We start from the raw sequence: 23,291 nt of genomic DNA, 5'->3' as shown, positions 1-23,291 counted from the left end.
GAGCTGCACCCTATGAGGAACTAGAGACACAAATGAAACTTACTCTCAGGCAAAAATAATAAATAGCATGAGAAAATATGATGCGGCTAGTTTTATTGCCATCATTTTGCTTAATTAAATAAAATTTGCAGGGATGTGTAGCAGGGGTTACTCCTCTGTCATGTGCCCTTTTTCTCCTGGTTATTTTGATCCTGGAACCCACCTATAACCCAAGCCCTATCATGACTGGTTATTTTCAAATCTGCCATCATTTCTTCTTGCTGACTTGCTGAGACTTTGCCCTATTTTGGAGCACAGAAAGTTGGCTCCTAAAAGTGGGGTCCACAGATGGAGGCCTGGAGAGAGTGAGCGCAGATATTCAAATGCAAGCTCATTAATATTACGTGGGAGTCAGACACATAGACACACGTCCACAACAGCATTATTCACAATAGCAAAAAGGTGGAAACAACCCAAATGTTCATCAGTGAACGAATGGATAAATACGCTGTGGTGTGTACGTATAATAGAACATTATTCCATCACAAAGAGAAATGATGTACTGACACATGCTGCAATGTGGATGAACCCCGAAAATATGCTAAGAAGCTGGACTGAAAAGTCACATATTTTATGATTCCATTTATACAAAATAGCCGGAAGAGGTAAATCCACAGAGACAGAATGTAGATTGGTAGTTGGCAGGGTCTTGGGGTAGAAGGGAATGGGAATAGCTGATTGCAGATTTGAAAATATTTTGGAACTAGATAAAGGTTGTGGCTGCATGACATTGTGAATGTACTAAATGCCACGGAACCATTCACTTTAAAATGGTTAATTTCATATATGAATCTCAAGTGAGGCCAAATTTTATTTTTTTATTATACTTTAAGTTTTAGGGTACATGTGCACAACATGCAGGTTTGTTACATATGTATACATGTGCCATGTTGGTGTGCTGCACCCATTAACTCGTCATTTACATTAGGTATATCTCCTAATGCTGTCCCTCCCCACTCCCCCAACCCCATGACAGGCCCCAATGTGTAATGTTCCCCTTCCTGTGTCCAAGTGTTCTCATTGTTCAATTCCCACCTATGAGTGAGACCATGCGGTGTTTGGTTTTTTGTCCTTGCGATAGTTTGCTGAGAATGATGGTTTCCAGCTTCATCCATGTCCCTACAAAGGACATGAACTCATCCTTTCTTATGGCTGCATAGTATTCCATGGTGTATATGTGCCACATTTTCTTAATCCAGTCTATCATTGTTGGAGATTTGGGTTGGTTCCAAGTCTTTGCTATTGTGAATAGTGCTGCAATAAACATACATGTGCATGTGTCTTTATAGCAGCATGATTTATAATCCTTTGGGTATATACCCAGTAATGGGATGGCTGGGTCAAATGGTATTTCTAGTTCTAGATCCTTGAGGAATCGAAGTGACACCAAATTTTAAAAAGTGCTACAAGGAGAGATTTGTTCAAAGCATTTAATAGTTGTAAAGCACTTAAGACATGCCAGCAATGACTTTGCCCTTCAATGGAAGCAGTATATGTTATTTTTCCATCCTTGCACATTCCAAGCAGACAGCAAATTTCCCTTGCTGGTAGGAGGGGAGGCAGCATCTTGGAAGGCTGCCGGGAAAATGATGTGAATGAGAAGAAGTGCTGGGGAAGGGAGAACAGCCCAGGCCGGAGAGTTAGGCTCAACATCCAGATCTTCCACCTGAGATATGGGAGTGGAGAGGAGACCTATTTTTTAACTCAGGTTTTCTGTGACCTACACCTCTCCCCACAAAAAATCAATCAGAGGATATGTAATTAAATAGCAATATATTTTTACAGAAATGGAAAATGTTCTACTCATAACTTTTTTCCTTAAATTTTATTGTTTTACTTAATTATAAGAGTAACACAATATTTATAGATTGGGAAGAACAGAAAAGCATGAAGAAAAACCAGAGAAAACCACTTACTATCTTACCATATAGAAGTAGCTACTTTTACAGTGTCATTTTTTTTTCCAGCATTTTATCTTTGCCCTTTATTCACATAGTTAAAATCACATGATATACACAAATTTTTCACTGACTTATTTTCCCCATCATATAGAATAAGCATTCCTCTGCTGTACTAAAACTGCCTTGTGTATATTACTGTGTTTGGTTGCACAATATTCCAGTGGAAAGAGGCATAGTTTATTTAACCACTCCCGATCATTGGACATTCTGGTTGTTCTCTGAGAGCTAAATCTTAACCTCTGCACAACAGAAGTCATAGATGCAGGGACTCAAGGAATCCCGTGGGACTGTGACTGTGTGACTGGGAATACACAAACCTTCAGTCAAGGTGCCTGGGTATAATTTTGGGAAGGTAATGCTGGTGTGTGATTATAATTTAATAGTAGGAAACTAACTCACAGCAGTATCTACACTGTTTAAAGAATCAATAGAAGGCTGATGTCAGCACACAGCCTGAAAAAGAAAGAACCTGAGTTGGCAGGCCCACCCCAGCACTGCCCAGGGAGAATGGAGCCCTGGCCCAGCAATTTACATATTTTACATCTTAAGTAAACAGTTTCTGAGCACCCTCTCTATGGCAGGCAAAGGGGATGTACCAGGAATAAGGCACCCTCCATATCTCACAGGAGTGCAATGTCTAGCAGGGCAGGTAGACTCCTAAGTGTGACTGTGGACTGTTGAGGCAGTGTGGCCAACGCTGTGTGGGACTGTGTGTTGAGGACACAGAAGGGGTGTGCTGGGCATAGTCTCGGTAGCAGAGATGAGGGTGGGGACCCCAAGGATGCTTCCCACAAGTGACTCTGGAGTTGAGACTCAATAAATGGACTGGAATTAGAGAGTCCTCTGAGCTCTAGTGTGGATTCTCCATTGACTGAACTCTTCTGATTCCATATTCAGCTGCAGCCATTTTTGAACAACTTGGCTTCTAGCATCTGGATAGAGAGATACTGCACTGTTCAGGCCCATGTGATGTTGCACTTCTCATTGCCATGGCCTTGGAAGGATCTGGTCTTGAGCTTGGTTCACATAAGTCTATCCCTGAGAAATAGGTCTGCTCTTTGTTCTGCCCTGCAGTTTTCTGAACCTGCAAGGCTAAGGATGCCGGGCCCTGAGGCATGGTGCATTTGCCCAGATGAGCTATGTCCCCCAGGAAGGCCCCCCCAGAAACTTCAAAGCTCCGTGCATCCTGTTTCTTTCAAAAGCAAACCTCCCTCTTAAGGGTGTTGTGAAGATTAGAGATGATGCGGCAATAGGCCTGGCTCAGAATTGGTGCTTGGAAGTCTAATCTTGTCTTCCTCCCTCGCAGCGCTCTTGCTTCGGATCGGGGTAGCTGATAGGTGGAGATGATGAGTCACAGAGTTCGCTGACACCCTCAAGCTAGTTCTCCCAATTCATTAACCAAGCCGTCAGTCAATTCAGCTAATTGTTATTTTTTGAGATAAATGTTTAAAATATCATCTCCTATGACAAGGTTCTCTAAAAGCTCAAGGATGTGTTGGGGGTGGTAGGGGAAAATAACACGCATGCACAGAGCAATCAGAAAAGAAAACTGGAAATGATGTGACTGCCAAGGCTCCCCGCTCCAGGCACGGGCTGGTATACGCCCACACGGACAGCCTGGTTCTTATGGTCAGTGTCAATCTGACCGGCCAGTGCCCATGTGTAACCACTCCACCTCAAGGCTCAGTGTAAGGGCTGACTTCTTTTTCTCTTTCTCCTCCACTTTGCACTTGCCAGCTGGGGCACCAGTCAACATCACATCTGTGTGGAGGACAGATCCTGTCCGTACCTGCATCTCTGTGACTCAGTGGTGTTCCTGGAGATGACCCTGTTGAAAAGCCTGTGGTGGGCTCTACCTAGAAGCAACAAAGACCCTGCAGTCCTTCCTCTGTTGAAGTGAGAGCTAAGGGAGCTTGACTGAGCAAGGTGGAGGTACATGGGGAGCAGAGAAATGGAGGGCGGGCGGGTGCTGTGCTTCTTAGGTGGTAGAAGTGAGGTCACCAAAGAATGCAAGGAATGCAAAGCTATAGCCTGCTACCATAATTTCCATAGGCCTCAGTGAGGCTTTCAGGAACTTCCACAGATGCCCAAGGTAGTCTTGGAATTGAACTTGAATCCTTGAAAGTGGCCATGGGTCAACTCCTGGCCAAGGTAGCCAGGTTCTAGATGGACTGAGCCAAGACCACAGCCTTGGGGATGTCCGTCAGTGTAGTTTTGGTGTCTCCCCCAACAATGCATCCCACTCCACACACCCTTTGCTTCCCCCTACTATCTATCTTTCCAAATCCTCTGAAAACATTTCATCCATGTGAGCCCTGAAGTTGCCATGCTACAACGGAGGGGAAGAGTTGCCACTGAGGCTCTTACCCTACTCAGGGCTTGAGGTTGGTCACCTTTGGCTGGATGACATGGCCTCTTGCCCCTATGGGGCCACATAGACCCTCATATCACAGTTCATGAGCCTTCATATACCCCATTTGTAGCAAGTGACTTGTCCCCCCACTGCTGCTCCTGACCCTGGCCCTGTGGGATACTTGCTGGCCACATTGCTCTGTGGCTGAAAACATGGCTCTGAGTGTTACACTTAGACTGGCATCCAGGAAAAAATCCCCTTTTTGAAGGATGAAACTAGTAAGTGATAACCAACCAACCAACCAACAACCCCATACCATCACTCAAAAAAGAACAAGAAAGGAAAAAAAGCTGGTTCCGGAGCCCAGTTCAGAATGCAACACTCACACCCATCATCTCTCATCCTCCCACCCAAGTGCTGCTTCAGTTTCCTTTAGAGGTTCTAAGGGCTCAGGCGTACCCCTGTGCTCATGCATGAAGGAGAGTCTGAGTACAGCTCATAGGTCAAGAGAAAACATTCTGGGGCTGGGATGGTTATGTTTAAATCCTGGCTCAGCAGATTACTAGCTGTTTGACCTTGGGCTAGTTATTACCTGCTCCATGCCTCAGTTTCCCCATATATAGCATAAGGAGGATAATATTATTATACCAACCTCAGAGTTATTGTGAGAATTCAGTACATAGAGCACTTACAATAGTACCAGAACATGGTAAGTGCTATGTAAGCATTTGCTGTTAGAAGGCTCCAGGTGGTCACTGGCTTTCTAGCCCAGGCAGAAACAATCTGCCCTAAAGGGGTCTCTGCTTTGCACTTTGATTCTCACCTGTGCTTTGAGCAAGGGATCTGCCATTTTCAATAAAAGATGCTGGTTATTGCAAGGGAATCAATTAGTGGGTTGTTGGTATTTACTCCCCGAAACAACTAAAAATATTTTAAAATACCATCTTACTCAAAGAAAGGGTCTTAGCAGAGCAGCTCAGCTGAAAGACACAGGAGCCATCTTGCAGCAGTGGCCAAAGTCTTTGAACCCACCCCCATGCATTCCTGACTCTCAACCTTGTCTTTCTCTCTCCTAGTTTCTGGAGTGGAGGCATGTGTCAAGCACATATTGCAGGCGTGGGGCTCTCTCGGTAGCACCAGGCAGCCTCCTCTGCTCTCTGTGTGCAGGCAGCAGCATTAAAGCCCACCTCTGGCCTTCAAAAATAGAAATGCTGCCACCGTAGAACTGTGTTGGCTGCTCCGCCACATTAGAGCCGAAGCCTCTGATATTGTCGTTGATCTCCCTGGAGTTCTTAAAGTGTCCTGGACACTCAGGAATTTCTGGCCAGCATTTGTGGATTTAGAGAGAGAGAGAAACATACACTCTTTGGTAAAATTCTCAACTCCCGAAAAAGCTGTTCCTTGACAGTATATCAACATGTGTTTGGAAGAGGTTTCTAGATGACCTGAAGCTCAAAGCAGCCCACCTCCTTTTTCCCAGTGTAGAGTTTTTGTTTGATGAATTATGTCTTTGCCTGGCCTTTCAATGGCTGATGATAGCAATAATAATTAAATGTATTTAGCACTTACTGAGAGCTTTCATGTCTTATATCACTTAATTCTTAAAATTAACCTTGGGGGTAGGTACTATTATTATTCTCATTTACAGATTCATGAACTGAAGTTCAGAGAGGCAAAGTGATTTGCCCAAGGTCATACAGCTAGTAAATGACAAAGCTGGTTCAAATCTAGATCCGTCTGTCTGACTCTCAGAGCCTGTGTTTTTGCCTGCTGTGTGTGGTATCTTCATGTATGGTAGGTGGACAGAAAGGTCATGGACTTTGGTGTCAGATAAGCATGGGTTCAAAACTTGGCTCTGCCTTACAAGCTGTGCAAACTTGGAGAGACCATTTAGTCTCTGAATAATAATAGCAGCAGTGGTAATGATAATAGCTAATACTTATATGGGACTTGCTAGGAGCCAGGCAAGCTTTACTATATTAACTTGTTTAACTTGCTATGACCCTATGAGGTTGATACTATTATTTTGTCAGGGAATTAATAACAGTGACTTCAATATGAGCTCATGTAGATTGAAGATTAAATGAGACACTATTTATGTAAACATGTGGCCTGGCACAGAGTAAGAGCTAAATATTAGGTCGTGTGGGTGACTGCACCTCTGGGAAAAATGCACAAGGCCAGCATCTTCTGTTTGTGAGAAGAGACGATCCCGCTCTCTGATTCGCACCGCTACATGGGGCTTATTTGTTTTACAAGCTGCTGATCCCGCTGCCTTCTGCTCCCATGCTGAGCCTGTGCATAGAGCAGAGCCTAACACAGACCAGGCACTCCATAAATGTCTGTTTAATGAATGAGACAAAGGGACCAGGTCCAGCCACTTGCAGCTGATTTTGTCATTCTGTATTCCAGAAGAGAAAACACATTTTCTCATAAATAGAGAAAGCTCATCTCTGAGAGAAGGCATAGGGCTACTCATAAGTCTCTTGTGCATTCGTGTGGTGTTTGGGGGCATTCTGCTTTTGGTCATCAAAGAAAAGAGGAAACATCTGCATGGCTCACCATCCATCACATTCCCAATAGGACAGCCCATTATTCTCAACACAGTTCCTAGGATTTTGTTCCTGGGGGTAGGAGGTGGGATGGGGTCAGGAGTGGGGGAGAAGGAGCAGTCACTGCACTGGCTGGGAAAAAGCACTCTCTGGCCATAGGAAAAGTGAAAGAGCACTTTCTCATTTAGGGGAACTGGGAACCTACTACTGGGAGCCCTGGCCTGGACAGAGGCATCCCTGGGAGCTCAGAAGACCCGTCTTCCTGGCAACAGCCTGAATGCACCCAAGGTGTTTGCTGCAGTTCCTATAACAGCCAATTTCCACCTTGACAGGAAGAATTTTTCCTTTTTATCTAACCTGAGCATCTCCTCCTACAGAATGTAAACTCATTTCCTTTGGCCCCATGCTCTGAGCAGAGAGGGACCAGCTGGTCACCAAATTCTATCTAATAACTCTTTGGAGCCTCAAAAGCTGTTATTAAATTGCTCCTCAGCTGCCTCTTCTCCCACTAAATAATTCTTGCTCCTGCTTTTCTCCACAGGTCCAGTTTTTCCACTCTGTGCAGCCTTGGTTGAAGCCCCTCCATCTTCCCCATGGGCCCAGAGAACTTGGAAGCTGAGGGGTCAGACAGTTATAGAGGCCGCTTGCTGGTTGCAGGATGGGGGCAAAGTCAGCCTGGGGGCTGCCCAAGTAGCTATTTGTTGCCCCTGACCAACACCAGGCACAGTCCCAGCATTTCTCCTTGCTCTTCTGCCCACAGGTGAAAAGAAGAAAGATGTTTTTATTTTCCACCCCATGACAGCCTGGGCACTCAGCTTTTCTCCCCTTCCTCTTGTTTCCAGTTCTGCCCATCTCCACACTATAGCCAGCCAGCACCCTCCGTGGGCTCAGATGTACAGGGGAGATAAGCTGGAGAGCTGAAACAAGCAAGCCAGCACACAAAACCAGTAAGAACAGCAGTGGGCACCATCCATGAGCTGCCAGCTAACTGCATGCTTTATCTTGTTAGCTCCTCAGACAACCCTATTGTCCTCATTTTACACGAGAAGATTCTAAAGCTCAGTGGTACAGCCCATAAGTAACTTGTCTGAGACCACACCTACAGGAGTGGGTACAGCCAAAATTGAAATCCAGGCAGTGGGACTTCAGTGCCAGTGCTTTTAACACCTACGGTCTCACCCTATTTATTGTGCAGGAATGAATCAGGAATGGAAAAAGAGCCCACAGTGGGTACCTTAGGAGCAGGTTACTGCTGTGGACAGCTGGAGCTAAAGGCAGAGACTTAGAGGGGACAATCAGAGAAGTGGGAGAGCCAGAAGGGAGTGATTCAAGCGTGAGAACGACCCGTGTCAAATGCTCAGAAGGGTTGAATATAATTCTTTCTTATATATCTTTAATCCAGGCCCAAGCTGTCATGGCAATGGATCCATTTTCTGTCTGTGTCCCAGGCCTGTTCCCTGATTGCATAGAGGCCACTGACCCTCCTTTCCAAGCTTCTCTAGCCCCAATAATCCAAACTCCTCCCATCTACCTCTTACATACTGGTTCCTGAATGGGATCTCTCTTAGAAGGTCTGATTCTCCATCTTCTCCCTGGATCCAGCTCTCCTGTTCTCTTATTTACAGAGTCTGGCCTCTGACTGTACTGCCAGCGTGTGCCTGTTCCCCAATTTCTGTCTCTCCTTCCTCCCTTCCATAACATGAGTAGAAAACGGATCTTAACTCCCTTTTTAAAGCAATGTTTTCCACCGCAACCAACTGGGGTGTGGTTGGCTGAAAATAGCTCCCCCAAAAGATATCTAATTCCCAGGGCCTAAGAATGTTATATTATATGGCAAAAACTGGGGGAGGTGGATGTCTTTGCAGGTGTGATTAAGTTAAGGATTTGGGGATGGAGGATTATCCTAGATTATCTGGGTGGGTCTGAAATGCAATCACATGTATTCTTATAAGAGGAAGGCAGAGGGAGATGTGACATCCTCTGGTGTCAAAGGTGGAGAAGTGAAGGAGATGGGAAGATGGAGCAGAGAGAGATTTGGGGATGTTAACCCAAGATTGGAGTGATGTGGCCATCAGCCAAGGAATGCTAGCAGCCAAGGAAGTAGTAGGAGAAGCTAAGGAGTAGATTTTCTCCTAGACCTCTGGAGGGAGCTCTGCTAACACCCTGATTCTGGCCCAGTGATGCTGATTATGAACTTGCGACCTCCAGAACTGCGAGAGAATAAATTTCTGTTCTTTTAGGCTACCGAGTTTGTGATAATTTACTTCAACAACCACGCACACGAAAAAATAAATACGTGAGCATCACCAGTACACATTTGCAGATTAAAGGCTACCACCATTTAAAAGTTCTTGGACCCCTTATTTACAATGCCTAGGGGTGGGATAAGTGTAAGGGAGTAACTCAAAATTCAAACCCATTTTTTTAGGTAGGCAGTGTTTTCCTACCATTCCCTCAAACGTCCCATCTCCATCCCTCCATGCTCAAGGCATTAAAGGCCGGAAGCTTCAGCAATGGGATATGAGAAGAGCTTGTTGAACTTGTTCATTTGTTCCTTCTCAAGGATCCTTGCATTTTAAAGGGGTCCCACCTCCACATCTCTGCAAAATTCAGTCTTTAATCTTGTGCTTTCCCTAGGCTCTGTAGGTACCCACACAGAGAAAGAGCAGTGAATGCACCGTGTGAACTCTAGAGCCCTAAACAATTCTAAGGCATAACAAATTTGAAGGCTGTTTCTGTTGTTCCTTTCAAATATGCCCAGGTATTATATTTTTTGAACAGTCAAAAGCAGAGTTCTCACACTAACACATTTCTGCACAACAATGAGAAGATATATATTCTTTCCCACAGGATTCAAGAGAGCTATTTTCATTTTGAATGTGAAAAAAAAATTCATAAATATTTAATAAACCTCCAAACCCCCCATGTTAGTCTGTGCAAAAAATAAAAATGTAGCTCTCCGTTGGTTTAGGACACAAATGTCAGCAGCATTATTTGTGCATCAGAGACGTCCTCTTTGTGCCAACAATGGAACTTCCTTTAGTACCTTCCTTCTTTATCCAGCTTTTGGTTGTCCTATATTCTGAAGAATCATTTCTTCAAAAAGATCTCAGAATATTTTTCTGTGTTCTTTTGCTCTTGAATTTCTGCTGGCCACTCTGAGAAGTTTGGGTCTGGCTCTGGGCTGATAGTTGGTGGCTGTACTAAGTCAGGCATCTGTAAGGCTCCAGGTTTCTCAGCTCTGTCCCCTGAGCTCACATGGTTGCAAGTGACACATTTTGGGAAGTATTTGTTAGTGGATGCAACATTTTAATGGAAATGCCTAAAATGCCAATGTAATAGTAGCCCACCTACTAGGAGAAGGAATTCATTACCACCCAATCTCTGGCAGTGCATACTAAATCTGTTTGATGCAAGACAGGCAAGCCCCAAAATTGGGACTTAGCCTGGGAGGGTTGTTGGCTTTGCCCAGGAAAGAATTCAAGGGCCAGCGGGTGGTGTTAGACAGCAACTTTTATTGAAGCAGCAGTGTATGGCAGCAGAGGTACTGCTCCTTGTGGAGTGGTGCTACTCCATAGGCAGTGTGCCAAGAATAGCAGCTCAGAGGCAGTTTTGCAGTCTTATTTATACCCACTTTTAATATATGAAGACCAAGGGGTAGTTTTTTGGAAATTTCTAGGATGAGGGTGGTAACTTCCAGGTCATTGGGTCATTGCTGTAGAAAGGGGTAGTAATTTATGGATGTTGCCATGGCAATAGTAATCTGATATGGCACACTGGTGGGCGTGTCTTATGGAAAACTGCTTTCATCTTGATCCTGTTTTAGCTATTCCTCAGTTTGGTCCCATGTCCAAGCCCTGCCTCCAGAGTAGAGTCCTGCCTCCTGTGTCACCTTGATACTGAAGGAGCACTTAGAGCAAAAGTCTACCCAGTGAGGACAGCATTCTGGGAGCTTCCATCACTGCCTCCCCATCCCTCAGGCCACAGGCATTATTTTTCTTTTCTACAGCTGGGAAGTTTTTCCTGTCACCTTGGTGTGAATTCACTATCCAGGAGCTCACCTTGGAAGTGTATCATTTCTCACTCCTGAGAAAGGTCAGGAGGACCATTTGCCAGGGGTCTCTTCAGCCCATGGGTCTCACACACAGGGGCAGTTCCTGGCTAGAGGTAAGGAGCAGAGCCTTCTTCCAGCAGGACTTATTTTGTCAGAATTTGGGGACCGATGGCATTGCAGAGCAGAGAAGCTGAGACTGAGAGAAGCCTTACCTCCTGGGCCCCCAGATGAAAAAAAAAAATCTTGTTTTCCTCATGCTCAATAATGCAGGAGGACACCAGAAGTCACCTGTAAAAACTAGGTATTTGACACAGTCGTTGAGGCTGAGAAACACCTAACCTTGGGCAAAAAGGAGAGTAAGCTACAGTTTCCTTGGTACATGTGGGAGAGCTGGTCTCTGAGGTGTTAAGGGAGGGGACGCATTCCTGTGTCTAGGGTGATTTGGAGGGTGGCAGGGTGGAATCAGAGCCCAGAGGGAAGCTAAGCCACATATAGGTAAACATTTGCCAGTAGATGGATCATGCCTTCAATCCTGGGTCTGCCACTTCAATGGCCAAAGAATGGAGAAGAGGAGATCATTCTCTAAAGGCACCTCCACTGAGTGATGGGAAGCCAGGGAGTTTGAAGAGGTAGATGGGAGAGGGCAAGTTGGGATGCACAGGGTGGAACTCCTGATGCACAGGCACAGTCCCTGAACGTGCTTCTTCATCTAACACATGTACACCAAATGGCAGCAGTCTTCTTCTGGGGAGGGGAGTTTAGAGCTGTAATGATATATTCATGACCTAAAGGAGGTCACCTGTTCTGGTTTGCACCGGTTTCTCTTGGGTCTTAACTGCTGGCATTCTGCAAGGGGTCACGAAACTCTTATGGCATCTGGGCCATCTGATTTCTTTAAGCAGCTGCGTCTATAGATAAAGATACTAAAGAAGATCTGTTAAAAGTTTTTCCAGTTGCTTGGATGAGGCTGGGGCTATCCCGGTGATACGGCCACCCTCTTTGGGCCATGGTGGGGTTTTCATGAGGGACCATGTGTGACGCATGTGGCACAGGGGCTGGCTGTATGGAACTAGCTGTCATTGATGCTGTTGCTGTGACTTTTGAGCTCACATTGCTGTGGGTTGGCACAGAGGGGGAGGTCGCAGTAAAGTCTCCTGGCTTTATCTCGCCACAAATCCTTTAGCACCTCTGAGTGGTCCTGAAGTGTGAGGGGATGGCTGCCCCTCCCACCTGTAATAGAGGCAGAGAGCTCATCTTTCTTGTATCTGGAAAGAATTGCAGAGCCTCAGATAGCTGAGCTTTGAGATACTGTTCAGCTCCTTTTGCCACCCCTTTTTGGCCAGCCTCATGGGCAGAGTGAGATCCCCAGTCCTATCTGGCTGGCCATTTCTCCCTCTCCTCCTACCTGGCCGAGGTGGGCTGCTGACTTACTGCACCAGCCACACAGGGCCCTTGATTTTCTGCCATGGGGGAAAGATCAAATGCAGACATGGAGAAACTGTGTTTCCAGCTATTAAGGAGTGGGCTTCCAGGGCAATTGGTGATAGGAAGAGTGAAATCTGGCCTGGGATTTGGTACGGTCCTAATAATCTGCTTAAAAAAAGAAACTTAAACCTTGAAATTGAATGATTCCTTTATTCTCTTGAACTGAATATGTGGAACTTGGGAAGCCCCTGACTTTCTTACTGTCTGGTCTATTTCCACCCCTCTTTCCTACCAATGTTGTTTGTACCACATTCTGGAAGTCTTTCCTAGGGTTGAAATTCTTTTGAATTTCTCTCTTGTTGCCCAGGCTGGAGTGCAATGACACGATCTCAGCTCACCACAACCTCCGCCTCCTGGGTTCAAGCGATTCTCCTGCCTCAGCCTTCCTGATTAGCTGGGATTACAGGCATGTGCCACCATGCTTGGTTAATTTTGTATTTTTAGTAGAGATGGGGTTTCTCCATGTGAATCAGGCTGGTCTCGAACTCCAACCTCCCTTGGCCTCCCAAAGTGCTGGGATTACAGGCGTGAGCCACTGTGCCTGGCCTCTAGGCTTGAAATTCTAATGAAAGTGGACCATGGACAGGCTTATAACTCAGAGTTCCTCATAGATCCAGTCCTGAGGCACAGTCATGGGGATCAGCCACGGACTAGCTGAGCACTCTTGGATGATTTCAGTTCACCACCTTGAGCTCAGTTTCCTCATAGGAATAATAAGATTTACCATATTGGCACACAGTGGGTATTCAATAAATGATTTTTGAAAAAAAAAAAAGAAATAATTAAAGTGAAAGCTGATGTCGAGTAGGTCAAAATATATTACTAAATTCTGAATTTCATCAGTTTCCTCACCTGGAAAATAGGAATAGTCATATAGCACCTACTGCTTAGGGTTGCTGTTAGAATGAGGTGCAACAGTTTGGGCAAAGAGCCTGGCAAAGTGCTTGTCATAGACTGGGTATTCAATATCTGTTTGCTGTTATTATTTTATTATTATAATTATTAGCTTTCTGGGCTTTGGGATTTTTACAATGTGGTTAATTTAAAACCAGGAAGTAAGAATTGACTACCCGCTGAGGAAAGTCCCAGCCCTCCACATCACAGCAGGCAGGATGGTGTTACGTGTGGAGGTGGTGGGGATGGATGGAGAAGCAAGGGCCACACAGAGATAATTCAAAAAACATTATGGGCTGCTAGTTACTTTGCAAGGCAATAGTGTAGATCAATTCCAAGTGAGTCTTTTTGTTGCAAGAGGAAGGCTAGGCTAGAGGGTATAGAAAGTCTGGTACGACTGACTCCAGGCATTCTGTCTTTGGAATCCTGGGAGTGTTGCAGGGGACAAGTCTGATTTTCACCTGCAAATATAGGGTGCAGGGCATTCCCGACAAATGGTTTCATTTCTAGACATAGCTGTTTGCCTTGGAAAACAAGAACTGAAGGAGGCAAGGCTGAGCAAAGGGAGTGGCTGCTAAAAAACTTCATCTCTCTAATAGATGGAACAGAGTTTGCAGGACCAGCGCTCTGTTAGACGATCATCAGACTAAACCTGGTTTATATATCTGGTGTACCAGATGTCAGCTTGGATCTCCTTATCTCTTAAGCTTGGAATAAGAAAGACCTGATTCCATGATTGTGGAAGGTCCAGTTCCTGTCTAAGGTTTCTGTGATCCCTTGTGGCCTTATGTCTGCACCATGTTTACTCAGAGGTGGAACTCACCCCTCTCCTAAATGTACACACACACAAATTCACATATGGATTTGATTTGTGTGTATAGCAGACTCTATCAAAGACTTGAATAAATAAGAAAGATATATAACTTAAAATTGAGTGTTAGATGTCCTGATCCTAGAATGTTCATTAGTTCTTTCATCAACTGGGAGTATTGCTTCTCAACTTTTTTCTCCCCTCTCTGCTTTCTTTAGTGGCTGGCCTCTCCTCTCAGTTGAGCTCCTCCTGGCCATCTTTGCATACGTTTGATTATTCATAAAGGATTGTCATTGAAAAGGACCCATCCCCCTCGGGAGGCAGATGTGCTTATAGATTGCACCTCCCCTCCCTACATATTCAAAACGAGGAGGATTTCTTAACCTTAACCCATTTGTTGAAGAAGGGCAAGAAAATGTGCTCCATTCACAGGAAGATGCTTCCTCCCAAGCTGAGTAAGACAAAAGAGGTAAGAGCCATCTGTCCAGAGCCCCAGGCCTCCCTTTCCAGTCTGGAGAATGGACTGGCCAGGCTGGCTCCATCCTCTGAGTGCACCATGTGTTTGGAACCAGCCTCAGGGCCTCGCATTCTGCACACAGGGCTGCGTCTGTCATTAGGCACATCCATTCGCTGCCTCGGACTAATGAGCCTGGGCGACAGGTGGCGAAGTGCAATATTCTAGGCTGAAGGCTTCAGCAGGAGGCCAACACTCATGCTGACCAGGCAGGGGAAGAGCCGGCACCACCCTGAAAGTCATAGCACTGCCATTTGCTTCTCCTCTGTCCTACCATATCATAAGAGCAGATTAAATCTGCCCTGGTTGTTGCTGTTTCCTCCTGAAGAGCAGGAGGTTGACAGCCTTCTTTTTCTAACATTTACCGAGAGCTTACTCCACTAAGTGCTCTACCTGCATGGGCTGTCTCCACTGGTCTACACGATAATTCTATGGGTAGATATTTCATTTCATAGATGAAGGGGCAGGCATGGAGGAGGTAAAGTCACTTGTCCAAGGTCACAGAGTTAAACAGCTCCAGTGCACGCTCAAGTCATTCCTCATGATAGGATCTCTGATTTCTTCCTAAGAAAAGAAGAAGGAATAGAACACTTTTGGGCATAAGCTACGGGCCTGGTGGTTCCACACGATGCTACCCTTTCTAATTCTCACGGCACAGCTCCCAGGTATTATTAGCCCCCTTTTCCAGATGAGGAAACCAAGTCTTAAAGAGAGAATCATCAGAAGTCATGTCATGATTCTGGCCGCAGCTATCCTGCTTGTTGTCACTCAAGGCAGCCACTCTGGGTTAAGCTGACTCCAGGCTGTGCCTGCCATGTGTGGATGTTAGTGGGAACCCCAACCAGTTGTGCTGGCCCAGGGTCTCCAGGCCTCCCCCCAGCTGGCAGCTTTTAGCACTAGCCACCGTTGGGCTCAGTCCTGCCTAGGCTCTGTGCCCATGGGAGCCTGGTCTGTCACAGTGTAAATTCCCTCCCCATCAGAGAGTGACTTCTGGGGCTGGCCTGCTGCCTCATGGGACCAGGTTGTTCAGAACCAGTGAGCAGAGCAGGAGGTGGCTGCAGGAGCATTGAGCTGCAGCCTCCCTTCCTGACTCCCCTGCCAGCCTGGCCTGAGGCCAGGACACCACTGCAATTCAATTCCTACATTACTAGGGCTTAGTGGGCCTGGAGACTGACCCTGCCTCTGCCTTTGATCAGGAACTTTGACTGGATTTGAATGTATGTTAGTTAAGCAAGGTGCCTGTCTATACAGGTTGAGTACAAACAAAATCCCCAGCTCACCCATTCCCATTGCATTCCAGAATGCAGTGTTTCAATACTGCATTAGTTAGGCTTCTCCAGGAGATATGTATGTATATATATATATATATATATATATATATATATACACACACACACACACACACACACACAAGAGTTTGATTTATTTGAAGGAATTGGCTCACGTGATTGTAAGAGCTGGCAAATCAGAGATCTATAGGCCTGTAGGGCAGGCTGGCAGCCTGGAGACTCAGATAAGAGTAGATGCTGCAGTCATAAGTCTGAATGCCACAGGGCAGCAGGCTGGAAACTCAGATGGGGTTTCTCTGTTGCAATCTTGAAGAGAATCCCTTCTTTGAGAAACCCCAGTCTTTGCTGTTTAGGCCTTCACCTGATTGGATGAGGCCCATCCCTATTAGGGAGGGTAATCTGCTCCACTCAAAGTCTATGATTTAAATGTAAATCACATTGAAAAACAAACACCCTTCACTGCAACACCTAGACTGGTATTTGACCAAATAACTAGGTACCATAGCCTAGTCATGCTGACATGTAAAATTAACTGTCACAAATACCCATCTGTGACTAGCAGCAGCCGGTCCAGAAGTCCAATCTGTTCCCTCCAAAGCTCCTTGAGACGCATTATGGACGGCCTAATGCACAAAAGCTCCCCCAGAGGCCACACACAGATGTCACTGTAAATAGCAGTAGTGGCTCTCCCCAAACATTATGCTTGGGTGGAGGGTACCTGGTCAAACTGATCAGGGCTGTCTGGATTAAAGATCTGAAAATTCCCAGGCCTAAGGAGGTGAATTTTGCCATGGCATACCTGTGAAACCAGAAGCACAATGTCACTGGCTGTGTACAATGTCATTTAGGAATTAAACAGTTGAGCCTCACCAGCAGAAAGCAGGTCAACAATCCTGAGGTGACACCTAGTGCAGCAGTGGCAGTGAGGACCTCTACTCTGGCTGCCACCTCAGTCAGCAATCCATGGCATTGGGTTCCACTATGGGGTCCTGCTCTCATGGGCTCAACTCCAAGGGGAGAGCACTGTTGGGTTTTGATGCTTCAGCTCCTGGTTCTAATTGTGGCAAGGTGCCCTTCCAGAAAGCGTTTTATCTCCTTGTCTATGGAAGAAGCTGGCTGCTGCTCTCTGCACAGGCGGTGGTAAAATGTCACATTTCTTAATATAGGTGACCTGAAGGAGCGGATTGTCACAAACGAGAATATAATTGGCAAGCCCTGATTGTCCCCCAAAATTGTGGGGCCCAGGGAAACAGCACAAATGGAGGACCACAGACCATATGTTTAAATATTTAAGCATCATAAGTCATGCTAACATACTATTGAATAAAATATGTTCTGTCCTCCTACCTGGACATATATACCTGCATAAGCACCTGGAAGGCTGGTTTGAATTTAGAATCCTCATTCTCCTGTGAGTTCTGAGAATACGCATTGCAGAGAGAGCCAGTGGATGGTCCCCAGACTCCAGACTGCCTCACTTTCTCTTCCTGCTCCTGGCTCCAACGCATGGAGGCTTTGCAAGGGGCCAGTGCATGCACACAGGTAGGCATCTCAGCTTGCATGTCAAAACTTTGCCTGTAGGTCCTGCAAGCAGCTGTTTCTTGCCCATTTCAAGCCTAGACATGTGCACACTATTGGAGTGGTCTAATTTTTGAAGGATAAGTCTAGGGAAGAGGCCATCACAAGTCTGGGAAGCAGATTCAAACTGGGCAAAGAATTTAATCCAGGATACCCAGAGTGTAGTTTGGATGGAGGGTATGGGGGAAGGGACAAATGGGATGGGCTCATCGTGTTGGCTCCATGACTTTGCTTCATGGGGAGGGGCATGGCCTGAAAGAGCCAAAGCAGGACTCTCGAAAATCTGGGGGCCAGGGCAGGGACCCCTCTGGCCTAAGAGTGGCCTTGTACATTGGACTAATCCCTTAGATGCTAGATCAGGATGTGCTTCTTGCTTTCTGAGTACTTTTTGTGATTTGATGTTCAATATCTGTTTCCATGGTTATCGCCTCCTCTCTCATCCTTCTCAGCTCCTGTTTTCTTTCATCACTAATCTTGGAGATTTTCCTAAATGTGCTCTCTATATTGCAGATGATTTTTTTTGGAGGGTCAATTTTGCTAATCATTGTCATTTATTGTCCTTTAGGGCTATTTAAAATGTTTTGCTACTTTGTTTTTATTCCATTGTAACTTCATATCTTTTAAATTTCATCCAGTTCCCTTTGTTTTCCAATTTTTAACTCAGCTGAGTCTTTATTTGTGATTCTTTTAGTCTACCTTACAGAGACCAAGAATCTTTCATGACACTCAAACATCAAGCAGGTTTCTAAAAATTTATTCTGTCTCTGATGGTAAATAGTTTTTTAAAAGAAGATAATTTTGATTTTTCTTTTTATTTCTATTTTTTTAGAGACAGGGTCTCATTCTGTTGCCCAGGCTGGAATGCAATGGTGTGATCATAGCTCACTACAGCCTTGAACTCCTGGGCTCCAGATCTTCCTGCCTCAGCCTGCTGAGTAGCTGAGATTACAGGCAGGCACCACTGGACCTGGCTTAGTCATTCATTTTTGAGAGGAAGTTAAACAGACTTTCCTTCATTTTGCTGACAGTTTAGTCCCTCTAGGGTCCTGGCATCTCGCCCTCACACATCTTGACATGCTGCATGGCCTGAGGAGTGTGGTCTCTGCTCTAGTGTGCAGAGACATGGCACCCAGGGGCCCTGGCTTCCCTGGGTCACTATGCAGATGGCCCGATGTGAGCCGTTCTTGGTCTGTTTCAGAATTCTTTCTTGCGCTGCTAGTAAGGAAACAGGTGCTTTCCTCCTGGGCTGGCTGGAGCACTCCGTGTTTCCTGAGCTGGATAGCTGTCATGGCCACACGTCACGTAGACCCTTCCTGGAACACAACACAAATTCGGTGACTTAAATCAACAGATATTTACTGTCTCACAGTTCTGGAGGCAGAAATCCAAAACTGAGGTAATAGCAGGATCATGTTCCTTCTGAAACCTGTATGAGAGAATCTTTCTTTGCCTCTTCCTAGCTTCTGGTGCTTTGCCAGCAATTCTTGGCATTCCTTGGCTTGGAGCTGCAACCTCAGTCTCTGCCTCTGTTGTCACATGGTATTCTTCCCTTGTGTGCAGCTCTTCTTTTCTTACAAGGACACCAACCATATTGGACTAAGGGCCTACCCTACTCCAGTATGACTCGTTTTAAGAAATTACATCTGCAATGACCCAATTTCCAAATAAGGTCACATTCTGAGGTATTGGGGGTTAGGACTTCAACACATCTTTTTTGGGGACCCAACTCAGTTTATAATAAGTAATGTTGTAGTGGGTGTCAAAATGAAGGTTTGGGGATATCATTAAGTGGGTAGGGCTAATTCATGGGGAATTTACGGTGCATTTAACCAGGAATCCTGGTAGGTTGTTGGGTGGTTGAGGAGTCAAAGTGAGCTTTGGGTTCTACTATAATGACATGATGGCCAGGAACACAGGCTTGCCTGGATGCCAACCCTTCTTCCCACTAGATTATTCTCTAAGGAAGGTACCCACAGGGAACAATGGTCAAATGGGAAACAAAACACCACCTACAAAACTGATCAAGCCTATTAGTAAAATATGGCCCATTGATTGTTTGGGTTCTGATCAATCATGTTACAGTGTTTTCTCCCTTAGAGCTGGTGATGTGAGAGGCAGAAAAAGGCCCATGGTGGGGAGGCCCTGATGTGAGAAGGTTGGGGGCAGGCAGGAGAACTCTAGCCACTAGTTTGAGGGTCTCCATTTTATGGAAGCATAGGTCTGAGAAAGGGGTTCTAGGTGATGATAGCCCCGTTCTTTGAACCAGGGTACCACATGAAGGTTCAATCTGGGCACAGGGATGGATTCAGAGGTGCTCAGTACTGTATGCTGAATCTGCATCTGTAAGTCAGAGGAGACCAAGACTTAACTCCAGAAGCTGGACTGGGAGCTGATTAAATCTCTCTTCTAGCCTCTGGTTAGAATAGAGAGAGGCATAGATCTATCCAAATGCAGTGTGTGTGGTTGTGGGGAGATGGAAGGGAAGGGAAGCCCAGATCCAGAGACTGGAAATCGAGTGAGAACCTGCCCTTTTGTCAACATGTTCCTTCTGTCGAGCATCCTTTATATGGTCCACAGTTTTCATCACTTGTTCAGTCATTCTATGTCTCTCTCTATAGCTGTCATATTCACTTGGCAAAACCCCAAGCTGAATGTACTCAGCCATTACCTGCCAGAATTTGAGCAACTGTATGTTGCTGGAGAAAATCACACAAGCTGAGAAGCTTCTTTTTAAATGCATAATCTCAACCCACCACTTGGTATTCAACCTGTAATTAATAAACTTGCTTTTCCATCATTTAGGATGCTATTTCCTACCTTTGCCTATCTTCTCAAATTCCCTACTCCATTCCTGCACCCTTCACTCTGATCTAATTATCCTGTTTCAATTGTATTTAATTAAAAAAATTAGAACCATCAGCCATAAATGCCCCTAGCTTACATCTGAATTCATTTGGGTCTTCTGCCTCCGGTCCTTCTGGTATAAAGGTGAAAATATGCTGTTCCCACCCCAGTTCCTGGAGCTGGATACTCCTGGAATTCTAGATCCTGTCCTTTCTTACCTTCTCGAGGTTTTACTCCTCTGGCTATCTCCTATTCATCCTAAATTACCAATCCTACCCTTTTCTCTAAGGCTGGTCTCTTCAGTTCACAAACATGATTGGCATTCCTTTAAGCCTAAAAGTCCTTCTTTGATTCCTTCATCCCTCTTCAGCTACTGCCCATTTCTCTGCATCTCTTCACAGTTTAACATCTCAAAATAGCTGTTTACATACTTGTTCCATGGTTTAAGCCTTTAATTAGTTTTCAGACTCTCGAGTTGGGTCTCTGACTTTAACACTTCACCCAAACTTCTTGTGTCAAGGTTACCAACAATCTCCAGGTTGCCAAGTCCAATGGACAATTTATACTCTCATTTTACTCAGTTTCTCAGTTGAGTTGTATCCCAGTGGCCACTCCTTTATTTGACAGTCCACCTTTGGTTTTCTTCCTATCTCTAGATCTCTGACAATTTCACCCCAGTCTCTTTTATAGGTGCTCTTCCTATACCAATGTCTACATGTTGATTTTTTTTTTTACATTGCTTGTTCTTTCTACACTCTCTTCCTAAATGATTTATTTTCGTGGCCCAAGATATCATCTACATGTTGATGATGTCTAAATTTATATATCCAGATCAATCTCTCCTTTGACCTTTAGATACACATATCCAACTTTCTACCTGAGTTTTTTAGTTGGATATGTCATAGGCATCTAAGCCTAAATATGCCCAAAACAAAAATCTTTAAAAAATTTTTAATTTTTTTTTTTCTTCAACTTTTGTTTTAGATTCAAGGAGTACAAGTGCAGGTTTGTTACAAGGGTATATTGCACGATGCTGAGCTTTGGAGGTATGATTGAACTCACCACCCAATTAGTGAGCACAGTACCTAATAGGTATTTTTCAGCCCTTGCTGCCCTCCCTCTCTCCTCCTTCTTGTGGTCCTCAATGTCTGTTGTTCATATCTTTATATTCCTGTGTTTTCAATGCCAGAACAGAACTCTTGATTTTCTTTCCCCTATATCTTCAACCAGCTCCTCTCATAGTTTACCTATTCATTTTAGTAAATGGCAAGACTCTCCACCCACTTGCTCAAGCCAAAAATGTAAGTGTTATCCTTTATTTCTTCATTTTGTTGTTGTTGTTGGTTTTTTTTTTTTTTTTTTTGAGACAGAATCTGTCTCTGTTGTCCAGGCTGGAGTGCAGTGGTGCTATCATAATTCACTGCAACCTTGACTTCCTGGGCTCAAGAGATCCACTCACCTCAGTCTGCTAAGTGGCTTGGACTACAGGTGCACACCACCCTGCCTGGCTAATTCAATTTTTTTTTGTAGAGAGGGGTTCTTGCTATGTTGCCTAGGCTGGTTTCAAACTCCTGGGTTCAAGTGATTCTTACACCTCATCTTTTTAAAAAATCAATAAATCCTGTCATTTCTACCTCCTAAGTATATCTTAAGTCTGTCTATTGGCTTCTGTTATTCCTCACTAGTCTAAGTCTTCAGAATCTTTTTCTTGGACTATGGCATTAACCCCTTTACTGGTCACCCTACTTGTTCTTAAGCTCCCTTCAAATCTATTTTCACAAAGTGATCTGAGGAATCTGTAAAAAACAAATCAAATTACATTTTTTGCTTACTTTGAAAACTCTTCAGCAACTTCCCATTACACTTTTAATATTGAAATATAATTTATATACTATAAAATGTACAAATCTTATTTTGTCTATTCAATGAGTTTTCATAATTATATACACCCAAGTAGGCACTAGTCAACACAAGGCTGTCTTGTAATAGTAGTCTGTTCCTTTTTTATGTGCCTAGCAGTAATCCATTTTATGGACGTACCACTATTTTTTTGTCCATGCTCTTATTGATGGACAATTAATTTTTTTTCCAATCTTGGACTATTATAAACAATGCTGCTATGAATGTTCATGTATAAGGCTTTGTGTAAACACATGTTTTCATTTCTTTTGGGTAAATAGTAGTGGAATTGCTGGGCTATGTAGTAAATTTATATTTAACTTTTAAAGAAACTGTCACATTGTTTTCCAAAGTGACTATATTTTCACTACGTTTAATGTAAAATCCAAACTCTGTACATGGCCCCAACTCTCTTTTCCCCCTCATCTCTCCTCTCCATTTCCCTGCTCCACTTAGTTTGTTAAACACATGAACCTCTTTCCTACCTCCAGGTCTCATCTATGCTATTCCATCCAGCTGGTTCCTGTACCACTCACTTCTTAAACTTCAGGCCTCAGAGAGCCTCATCTGCCTTCTGTCATTTAAGAAGTTTCCCTCCTATTATTGCCTATCATTGTTTCCTGTTCATTTATTTCATAGCACTAATCACTCATTTATGATTACTTTTGAGTTTATTGACTTACTTTCTTCTCTCTTCTCTACTACATTGTGTCATCTTTGAAGGTTGGCCTGTTTTCCTCACCACTGTGTACCCAGCTCTCAGCACAGTGCCCGGTGTGGAGTAGGTGCTCAACAACTATTGGCAAAATGAACTGATATCTATTGGTTGGTCTTTAGATTGCCTTATAAATGCCCCTCAGTTGGGCAAGGATCTCCTCCAGGACTGATACCCACTTTAAGAAATTAGTGCCAAGGAAAGAACATAAAATTTCATTCTAAGAAATCTGAAAACATTTCAAATAAATGTGCCTATTCATTTATATAATTGTATAGAGCTCTTCCCAGAAGCTCTCATTCT

Source organism: Nomascus leucogenys, chromosome 15, assembly GCF_006542625.1.
Source record: "Nomascus leucogenys isolate Asia chromosome 15, Asia_NLE_v1, whole genome shotgun sequence".
In the NCBI taxonomy this organism is placed as follows: domain Eukaryota; kingdom Metazoa; phylum Chordata; class Mammalia; order Primates; family Hylobatidae; genus Nomascus; species Nomascus leucogenys.
This window is presented reverse-complemented; position numbering follows the sequence as displayed.